Here is a 12,394-nt window from a genome sequence, read left to right as displayed (position 1 = left end):
GTCAACTTCACAACTTGCCACATTCCATCGCGAACTAAAATGTTTAGTGACACCTTTTTCTGTCGCACACTCGTCAAATGTAACTCCCTTCCACCGCACGTATTCCCTCCATCTTACGATTTGTGTGTCCTTCAAACCCCTTCAGTACAATCGAGGCATGAAAAGGCATCTTGTGGGCATGCAGGGTGGAGGTGGCTAGGGCAGGGATTGTGACAACACTTTCCATTTTCCATTTAAAAAAAGATCATAATATTTCGCACCATATTTCTCGTGATGTCACCAGAAATGTGTTGCCCTAAAGGTACTCCTCTGAGAAACACCTCAAAGATTTATAAAGTTACAATTTAGCACCTAATTAATTATCCACAAAATCGCGTTTGCTTTGTCGTCCACCGGCATCGTTACTGCGGCCGATCACCTTTGTCTTTCATTCATTATTACGGACATAATTGAAGGTAATTCCTCATTTTACGTCATAATGCTCTTCACACGTAAGAACACTCGATCGTCCTCGTTTGAAAACAAATTTTGTACAATATTACGTCATATACAACGTAATACGTATAATATTATAATACAACTGTGTTAAAAATGTTCTCCATCTATAATTTTGCATTGAAAAAATTTGCTTACAAACCCAACGTGACCGTTATTTTTTCCGGAACGGGACGCCGTTTCATTTATTCTTGTTTTAAAAATAAAACACATGTTTATGATAGGTACAAAATGTTTAATGATTAAAAAAAAATAAAAAAAAAGAACTAAAAAAGTTTAACGATCAATCTTGAGTAGTCTGGTTTTAATTATATTTTTCGCTTTCGCGCCGTTATTTTTAAAAGTCATGTCACGAATATCCTCTTTAGTCAAAGCGGGACGTTGTTAAGCATTTTAGGGACAGCGGGACATGAAGCTTAAAAAGCGGGACACGTAGCTTAAAAGCAATATTGTCCTGCTCAAAGCGGGACGTATGGTCACGTTATATAAGCCGAAAGATAATCCAGATAGGTAAGTCCATGAGTTAAGTATGTCAAAATCATCATAAGTTAATATTATTAGTTACGTGATAAATAGTTTTATGTACGGGCAACGGCACATCAGACTACACATTTTTGTTCGAAAATCGCCTCCAGTGCAACGGAACAAGATACGTCAATGTGTAGCTTGGTGTGCTGGCGTGTATGTAAAGTCAACCGGGCTAAATGCATCTTGGGAAATTCCATCTTTTGAAATGCAAATGAAGTCACATAGCGATTGACCAAGACGACGACGTCGCTTAATGTACAAGTGAATTAATTAATTGATTAAACCATAACGTCATTGTTAAAGAACTATAACAATGACGTGATAATATTATGGGAATGGGCGTTACAAATCGTATATAGTTGTTGAAACTATATATTGTGGCAATATCGAAAATCCGATATCGTACATCTTAGTAACTATTTATCGATATTACTCCGCATCGCGTATTTTATAGCGATTCCGAAACACGAAATCACATATTTTCCAAACTATATACCGATATTGCTTCGTATCAGATTTTCACTATATATTCACAGAGTGGATATCAACGCGAAACCGTTTTTTGTGCGTTTTCGAAACTGTATACTAACATTGGCCCGCATTACTCTTGTAAAACTATATCCAATAATATATAGTTTTGAAATCTGTTTCCGCAGCACAGGCAATGTATCAACGCAGCTCGTTTTTAGAGCGTAGTTTCAGAAAATATATAGTTTCGAAATCCGATTTCGAATATTGATATATAGTTTCGATACGACATTCAGAAGAAGCTATATTACCCATTCCTATAATATTATACATCTAATTAAATATAAAGTTCGTTTAGAAATCACATTCATGAGTAATTTGTAAACAATTAGTGTTGGGTCATGGAAAAAATTCCAATTCAACTTAATTCAAATATATTCAAATACAGTAGACACTTTAAAATACATGGTGATAAATAAAATTATAGTGACCCTCTTAGATATTGGGTCTACGAAGTAAATAATTAAATGAGTAGAACCTAAGAATCATATGTATACAATTTATAATGTTTTTAGCTAACATTATGTCTAACATCACTATTGTAATTATATTCATTACGTCATCAATATACAAATAAATATATTGAGTCTCTAAACTAAAATTATTTTGATTAAAACACGTAGGGAAAGGGTGTACGAGATGATCCTTGGAGGTAAGATGATCCTTTTCAATTGTAGCGAAACCAGTAACGTCATCTAGATATTTTCTTCAGTAAAATGTAGCCCTCAATGTGCCCTCTTAACAGTCAATTCGTAATAGCGATGTGAGTGATGAGTTCATTTTTGTGGAAAAAAAAAACAAAAATTGTGTGAGTTTGATCTAAGGTAAAGTTGATTAAAAGCTTAGGCAACTTCCATTCTAAGCAATCAATTGCTAAGATTTTTTTGTTGGTGACTTTGTATAATGCTCTATTTACTTTTTTAATGGCGTGGTAACAGTAGACAATATACAGGTTATTTTGCCAAACAAAAAATAAAAATAAGTATATTAGGGCAAGATGGTTATGGTTTTGGTGTGCAAGATGATCCGTGTGGATCATCTTGTACTGTATATATTGTTAATGGACCATATTTAATTTGTATGTTTTTCTGAGTACTGAAACCTCTTAATTAAATAGCTTGCAATACAAATAAAATAGTAGAAGACTGGATTTCGTTTACATAATCGATCTCAATTAATAACAAATATAAATGCTTTTTCTTGTTTTAGACCAGGCCGCGTAATTGTAAAAGAAAAACCATTCGTGGTGAGTGGTCGAAGACTATGATATAAAGACCTAGAGGCGTAAAAAGTATGACGTCACATAAATCGGCAAGTAAATAGTTAGCAGTAGGTACGCGTTATGTCATTGAAAAGACGGGCTAAAGGTGAAAATAAAGGGTCTGTTAGTTCAATGAAATATTTAGGTGAAATAAAACTGTTTTCATCAGATGTGTTAAACAGGAAATCGAGCTCGTAAAGTACATTAAAGAAATGGAGACGATGATGTATATCAACTTGCCATAAAAAACAATGTCGCCCACCCTTAGATACCTGTAAGATATGAATTAATTAGGATTATTTGTTCTCGAAGTTCCGTAACCGTTGTTTCATAAACCTAGATTACATAAGTGAGGACTTTGTTAAGTCTAAAAAGTTGTTGTTTTCATTTGTTTCTACCAAAACCTAGAAATTTTCCTAAATAGAGGCAAGGTGATTCCCTGGTTCATCTTACCCATACCCATAGTAGTTTATATATTATTAGTGCCCATACCTTTAGTAGGGTTTTAAAAATATTCAAGTATAATAATGAAAGGTCAAAAAACGTTTTTAGTAAGACAACATGTAAGTAGATAAATTTTCTATCATTCAACGCTTTTACGTCTGCTTTAAGCTGAATATCTTTTAAACTTCCACCATTCTCCCTAAGGGGATCATCTGGTACACCTTTCCCCTAATTAAAAATAACAAATTACAGCATTTAAATATTCACCTATACATAGAGTAAAATATTTCATTATCAAGGTATTCAAATAAGTTTGTTTTGTTTACTCTATTAACTAATTTCTTTTTTCCATTTTGAAATAAATCATTTTTTCAGATAAATAAATTTTCTTCAAAAATTCTCTGAATATTTTTCCATATTTCCATATTTAACAGTGACACCTGTCAAAAGTTGAAGATACTGAACTCTATTATGACATAGGAATGAAACTATTTTTCCGGATTTAAATCGCGTATATTTGTTTTTTCAAACAAACCGACGTTTCGGGCCCTTTACAGGTCCCATGGTCACGGTTGACAGTCAACGGTTGACAGTCAACAATTTAAATCCGGAAAAATAGTTTCATTCCTATGTATAACAATCGCGAAAACCTAAGAACTCTATTATGACAATTTACGAAAATAAGCCAAGCAGGGTTTAGTAAATTACATTTAGCAATGTTCATACAATTATATTTTATAACTCATGCTAAACAAAACATTAAAAGATATTTCTAAACGTAGCACACGACATGAGTATTCGAATTATATTTTTACAACTTTTCAATTTGTCAGAAAATTTTCGTGAAAATTTCCACTATTTGAAGTTTTCCGGTTGTGTTGAAAAAGACAACGATACACATGAGTGTAATTTCTAAACGAATGTCACTTTGACATAACCCCGAACGGAGGCAGAAATGGGCGCGAAGAACAGGAATACACATCTTACACTATGATTACAGTAAATTAAAGAAACAAAAAAAACTCAGTTTCAACATTCAAACCATATATTTGCATGTCGATAATGACTTATCGATAGATTATAGTACAACACTAAAGATATCCGCCATTCGTAACGTTAAATTTTTGTTTAGATATACACGTTCATTCTGTAGTTAGGGCAGCTCCTTTCCTTTATTTTTTTTCCATCCTCTAAAATACAATGAGAGAGTAGAGTAATTTTGGAATTAAGATGGCGAGTATTGTGGTCATACTTTTTAAGATACAATAAATTATGAGTTTCTTAATTCTTAGCGTCTTTTTAAGCTCTGATTTTATAGCCAATGCAAAATATGTAATTAAAAGGAATACAATATTTTGGTTTTTTTGAGGAAGACGAGCACTATACTAGTTCGATTGAATGACGTCATAAACTTTTCATAAAATATAGATACGTATTGATAAATCAGTTGCGAAGTTTGTAAAGATGAACCACATAATACGTAATGTAGCCCGTTGTCTACTTACTCTCAGCTCACCCCATCAACTAACGAGGGTTAGAAAAATATAAGCAATTAGGTGATTTTACCCCGATTCACCAATCCTATTATTAAGAATAAATATTATAATTATTAAAATTGGTAACAAATAATTAGTTTTATTACACTCTAACACTATGCATCAACATAAGAAATAAAAATGTGAATACTAGTGCCAAACCTTTGAACGATTGTCTTTAAAAATTAAATTAATTGAATTTTAATATATAAAAATGTACGTGTACCTAATGTAGATCAACTGTAATTATGTATTTTATAGTGAGTGTTTATATAATAATATATATATTTAAGACTGAATACCTATTAAATTTTATTTGATATTATAAATGAGTTTATTGTAAAATAATACACAATTCCTGTTTTTATTCTTTGCTTTACCTAATGCGTAATGTTTTAATAACCTACTCACCTGATACTTACATTATAAAACCTGTAATATTGTTAAACCCAGCTGCAAATACAAACATATTTCAGTATACATATTGTCAAACGCCTGAGTGTTTTTCATAGCAATGTTTTATTTTGCAAACACAAAAGTTATTGCTATTAAATTATTTTGTTACATTATTTCTATCACAGATTTAGTATAATACTAAATCTATGATTTCTATAGAATACTATAAGGTTATGAATTTAAAATTTAGTAATTTATATTTTATTCCCTAGCGAATAACAATATGGGCGAAGTGTGAATGCAAAATGGTACATCCGGTTGCTTCCGCTGTCCTCCGTAGAAATATGAAATCCAAATTATTCCACATGAAGAAATAATCAATTATGTATTTGTTTATTGAATGATTTGAGTTCTTGAAGTGTGCTTTATTTCTGTTCCATTGGAAACACGCGTTTTTACAAACTTATCCACCAAAATCTTTACGTAAGATTTTTGACGGGACTCTCCTTACTTCAGAATAAAAACCAATGTATGGACAACGGCACATCAGAGTACACGTTTTTGTTCGAAAATCGCCTCCAGTGCAACGGAACAAGATACGTCAATGTGTAGCTTGATGTGCCGGCGTGTGTACATAAATAAATTGAAGTAGGTTTTTATTGTCTCTACCTTTTTATGTATAAATTATATGTATATAAATGCATGTATTAAAAATCTTATTACAAAATATTCTTTGCTTGCACTTCCCTTATATATATATAATTCGGCCGTCTGTAGTAGGTACTATTTATTTATTAACCGCTGTAATTTTTCACTTGCAATAAATAATTCGTTTATTTTCATTAATGAATTATTTTCATTAATTCATTATTTTCACTACAATTACTTGTAAGTAAACTTCTGCAATAAAAATTTAAACTTTTAAAATCCTTTAAACAAAGCATAATACATATGTAAATACATCTGACTCACACGGTCCATGTAGGTAGGTAACCATTTGGCCACCGTAGGAGGACGGCGACCTTGCTTGCTTAAAACGAGACCTTTACCAGCTTATCAATACCGTTCGAAAAGTGTTTTTTTGTTCATTGCACCTTATTCTTGGGTTTACAAATCCAGTAAAGTTGGTGGAAGGGTTTTCAACCGCAAAAACATGTTGGTACATGAATGCCTGCTTTGTATAAGACCTATTCCTTGGTAAATTTGCAAATACCGTTCGAAAACACAAATCTGTTCTTTATTTCTAACGTTAAAAGCCATTTGGAAGATTTGTGAACGCTAGAGTCAAGTTGGTATTTTAGTTATGGACGAACTGATGTCAGTCTGTTGGCATTGAAAGCTTCAGATATTTAAAGGACGTCAATGATGTAATGAGCTTTGTCGTTTTAGAATTAGCTTTTCTGTTTTGTTTTCCATGATGACAAATGCCACGTGGAATGATTGAAGACGGTGTACCGCAAGGGGGTATACTTGGCCCCTTTTTGTAATTAAACGGTATCTGTAACACAATATAATGTTATCCATTTAGATTTACAAATGAGGCGATATTTAAACGTATGGAATCCCATTAAAGCTTTAAAATAAGTGGACATGATAATAATACTTATTGATAGGTTGAAGGTGTGCTATTAGGAAAAATTCGTATACGATTTTGTTTAAAATCCTGCCAAAAACAACCATTAGTTATTCTCTGTTCACTGCCTTGATTATTATAATAGCTTTAGCAATGTTATTAAACGGACAATCATACTTTATTTACGGTTAACAGGTATACCACAAGGCAGAATTCTTGGTCCATTATTATTTAAAGTATATAGTTAAATAAATTTACACTTGAAAACGTCATTTTAAGCTACTGCTCATTCACTACGCTGCCGCTGACTTCCCTGAGAAGACGAGCAAGATACTCTGGGAATTGCTCTTTTCGAATAAACTTAAATGCTATGGAATATGTACACTTTGAATCAAATTTGTGTGGAATCTAAGAGCCATAACTAGGGCATCGACAGACCAATTTTGAAAACCCGGGTTTTCGGGTCATAGTACAGTCAAAACCCGGGTAGACCGGTTTTTTTTGAGATTTTCGATCTTTTTGTTATATAAAAAAAGAAACTGTGTTCCTATACTAATTTTCTACAATGGAACAAAGGATGGGGGAGGAGGGATTATCTTAAATGAAACAGAACTTTCCAAATTACCAGACATAATAAAGTCTTAAAGAAATCTTTTTCCTCAGAATATGTTATTATTATTAGGTACTAATCTAGTAAAGTAGCCTTATTTTAATCACAGGCTTGATTATTGTATTCGAAGTGGTTTATACATAATAAATAACAAAAAAAAAATTAAGTAAAATACTCGAAAAACCCGGGATTTTAAAATCAAACCCGGGTTTCTTTGAACCGGGAAACCCCGGGTTTTCCCGGACCGGGTAAGCCCGGGCTCGATGCCCTAGCCATAACGTCTTTCCATACATCTTTATTTAACACGTAGTCTCCAATTTTGTAATGTGACTTTTCAATTAAAATATTTTTAATGTGGTTTTTAAACTTAGGAAATGATAATCTTAATATATGCTCCGAAATCTTTTTGCAAAAACGTATACAGTTCCCAATAAAAGAGTGTAGTAAGTTCTTATGGGTGACAGAGGGAAACCAGGTTTTTCCAGTATGGTGGTTTTATTTAACAACATATACAGATGTACAACGTCGGTGGTGCAGTGGGAAAGGCCTCCCCCTAATCGACACGTAGTCGAGGACCCGTACACTCGTTCCAATTAGGAAGCGGCTCAGGGTGCAACAACTACGTGTTACGTTCTAAAGCGGAGTTCCAAATAGGACGCAGCGCTAGAAGCGTAGCACAGTGCAGTAGGTTCAACGGTAACGATCTAAAGCGGAGTTCCAAATAAGGAAGCAGAGCTAGATGCGTCGTAAGTTGGATTACATTATACATACATCGCCGCCCGTAGTCATTCCGCGAGGGAAATTCTTAACACCGCGATGCAGAATTTGCTATTTCGACGCCAATGCCATCTAGCGGTGCGTGACGGAACTAATATGAGTTGTGGCCTGTTATGTGATTTTGTTACATCTTCTCCCCCTCAGGCCCCGAAGTCGTCTCGACGAGAGGGACTGAAGAAATAAGTTTTTACTTGCGTCTGTGTCCTTTGGGCTGTTGTGTGGAGTTTGCAGTGGCTTGCTTCCTCGGACGTCCTCTTTTCCTAAGGGGTTGAATGGGTTCCGGCACGGTTGTTGCAAGAGTCGTTTACCTTGGTTAAACGAAATCGTGGTACCATGAGTTTGGACTTAGCTCTAAGGTTAATATTATGGATATCTTCTTTCTTATTGAAATTATGTATATTTTTACGGACATATAAAATATTTGAGTAAATGTTCTGCGATGCCACAGTCACGTATCGCTCGTTTTTGCAATACAAATATGGTTTAAATGTCTGCCGCTTTACCTCACCTGAGAATCCCGTAGGACATTAAACTGTGGAAGTAACTAAAGTAAACTGGTCTAGCAGTGCTAACATCGGTTAGCTCACGTATTCTACGGATAGATAGTCTAATACAAATAGAGTATAATGCTATAAGAATAATGACATGCTACGCCTACTTCTGCACGGAGGTAGAATATGTGATCTTGGCAATGGATTACTACGACATAATATGCTTGTTATATAATGTTAGCTGCCATAACAGCTACCGCATTTTTTTGTAAACGGTAAATGGTTAGATGATTTTAAATTGATCTATAATGGCCAGAGATGGAAATTTTCGAGTCGCGTTGTTGGGCCATTTGGTAAGTTCAAATAGCTGGCTTACCAAGTACTTTAACCCTAACAATTTTTTTTTTAATTATTTTACAGCTATATTCACGAACTTTAAAGCAAAATTTTAACAATAAACTATACATACTTACAAAAGTTATGGATTTCTTTGTTTAAAATCATCACGATACGTCGACTTTACGCGCTAGATAGATACCTACACCTGTTTCTTTTTTATTCTACAGAATACACTTTAAAAACCAAAAACAAAGATATGCCAGAAGCACATAGAAAAATTCGTAAGATCTGCTGATTCGTTCCGTGGCTTAATTGGCAGAGCATCTAGCACGGATTACCTGATTACGAATCCAGCCGGGTCGAATGAATTTTTTAAGTGTTAATCTTAATTTTAACAAACTAATGAAGTAATTTCACAAAAAAATAATTTAATATCGTGTTAGTAAAGCAAATAAACTTAAAAGAACCACCTAATACATTTTTTTTTAATTAAGTCATTATTCTAGATAACCGATACGTTCCAATTTATTCGCGTAGCGATTTCTAAAAAGAATTTAATATAACCGGTAACTACTTTCTGTTAGATGGAACGTCTAGACCGTTTTCCGGTCTACTTATTTACTTTGTACGGTTTTTGCACCGCACAATAATTTTTTTTTAACTTAACACCTACTTATTGCACGTGTAAATGCCTAAGTGTCGTATTCTAGAACTCTATTCAATGCTCAAGTCAGGATTGCACTGGCAACACAAGCACTGGAAATACGACCCTAATGGCAGGGACTTGAGTATGATATCAAGTGCTTTAATCCATACTCAAATCCTGACTTGAGCATTGAGTAGAGTTCTAGAATACGACCGTTAGACTATGGAAACTAAAGGACAGGTTACGTTGACATATATAAATCAGACGTTATATGTATATGATGTATTTCGACGTCGAAAACTTAAACATGTTATTGTCTTTGTTTAACTATTACGTGCCGTCTTAAGCCAAAAGAGATAGCATTACATTGGTCTGTGTCAAACACGGGAATCGAAAATACGTAACGTCATCTTAAATGCCAACCGTGTCCATTTCGCAGTACATGAGGTACATGATACCGTTGTCAAAGGGAAGTACATCAAATGTCAAAGTAAATATTTTTCCAAATGTACTATTGAATCATCCGCATGTATTATAATTAAATTGAACAAAAATATAGACAGTGAGAATAATTAGGTATTAATAAAAATGCGAAGGTGCAGCATTAAAGGATGTGGCTTTAGAAAAAGTGCTAATCTATCGAATGTTACATTGCACAGGCATGTGTTATTTTTTGTCTATAAATCACACAATAGCCCAAATATTTCATGTAATTAGATTTATTTAAGTAGTTTATTTATAAATCTTGCCAAATTTTGCTTTTGTTACTTTAGATTGCCTGTTTGTTTGTATATTTTGATGATTGTTGTTAACGAGTATTTTGAGATGGTGTTGATCTGTTAAACATACATATTATCGATATTCTATTATTAAAACAATTCACTACGAGGTATTTATTGTTTTTATTTTATGTAATGTTATATACCAGTAAAATAGGTATAGGTAGGGCAATGTTGAGTGTGTGCGTTAAAAAAAAAAAAGTAAGAGTGCGCATGTCGCCAACAAGCTGCACAACAGTTTGGTGACTATTATTAAATAAGTTACCAGTTAAAATTGCTTGATCGATTGATTTGTTTAAGAAAGCCAGTAACGTGAATACTAGAATTCGCAGAAACCTGAATAGACTAGTACTTGACAGTTAGTTAAAAGACGATATGTAAATATGTATTAAAATGTAGGTTAAAGGCTCTTAAAGTAATTTTTATATTTTATTTAGTAAGTACAATTAATACTATGTAATGTTATATACCAGTAAAGTAGGTATAATTAAGTAAGAATGCGCATAACAAACTGCACAGCAGTTTGGTGACTTTATACGTACTTAAATAAGTTACTAGTTGTAATCTTGAAAATATTTTTTTTTTTATTTAAAAATGTGTGTTGACATTTATAATAATATACCACTCGAGATTAAATTATTAGACTTGTATTTGTTTAGGCATACTTTGGTTACAGTAAATTAAAGACACAAAAAAAAACAGTTTCAACATTCAAGTCATACATTTGCATGTCGATAATGACTTATCGATATATTATGGTACAACACTAAAGAAATCCGCCATTTGTAACTTCCAAATTTTGGTTATATGCACGTTGATTCTGTAGTTAGGGCAGCTCCTTTCTTTTATTTTTTTTCCATCCTCTAAGGTAAATGCTCAGTGAGTTGTCAGACAGTTGACAACTCGCTTCACTAGCGATCGGCCACAGACAAGCATTCAAATCTGTACTGTATACTTTTTACTTACTGCATTAACTTTTTACGGAAATTGTGGTTTACGTCAACTCAACATCTTACTCTACTTATCTATTATTGCAACTTTATACGTTTAGAGACATAAACATATGGTCCTTCGAGCCGGATGGTATGCCATACATACTTTGATTTTTTTACCTATAATATTTTTGTAACAAAACAGTCCATATCGGCAAGAGATTCTGGAGATGCATTCAGCAACTAAAGAGCAAAAGCCTAGGAGTTACTGCATAAGGGACTCACCACATTTATTCACACGGAATCGTGAGCCGGTCAGAAAAACCTTTATGCCCATGAAATAAGAGCATAAATTATGAGATTTTTTGGCGATTCGAAATTCTATCCTTTCGTAGGAACCGCATCGATATAAGTAAAGCAATATGGGGGATAAGGGTCAGCGTAAATCGGCAAACGGAAAGGCAGAGGAGATTCATTTTATCAACGCATAGTTTGTAACTATTGAAATAAGGTATAAATTTTAATACTCTGAAACCGATCTTGGAGCATCGCATCGCATTTCTCTCTGCGATATTGAATAGGCACGTCGTGATAAACCTAATCTGCGGTACGCTGAGGGAAGCTCGCGGTATCGAAATACCTCTGCCAACGTCCGTCGCTCTGCGTTGACCCTAAGACAAATAACCTAAAAAGACTTTTGGAATGTTATTTACACTCTAAAACATAAAAAAAACCGGCCTCAAAAGTTCGTGGATCTATTTGCCAAGTTTTATTGCAATCGGTTAAAGTACGCGAAACCGGATTCATCCCCTAGCTTGCCACTCTTAGAGGTGGTATATTTTATTCAAATTTAAATGGGACCACTACTGACGTACGCTCTTTCCAACAAAAAAGAGTCATCAAAATCGGTTTACAAGATATCCCGTAAGGCCATTATCACACTGCACCGCGCCCCGCGTTTAACGTTGTACTGAAGTACCTCAGTTTGTATGGAAAACACGCGCCGTCGATCACACTCACCACGCTTCCCCGCGCTTGCTTTTTTACCGCGCCCCCGCGC

Source organism: Hyposmocoma kahamanoa, unplaced genomic scaffold (assembly GCF_003589595.1).
Source record: "Hyposmocoma kahamanoa isolate Upper Pololo Valley unplaced genomic scaffold, ASM358959v1 63, whole genome shotgun sequence".
Classification (NCBI taxonomy): domain Eukaryota; kingdom Metazoa; phylum Arthropoda; class Insecta; order Lepidoptera; family Cosmopterigidae; genus Hyposmocoma; species Hyposmocoma kahamanoa.
Note: the sequence above shows the minus strand (reverse complement) of the source record.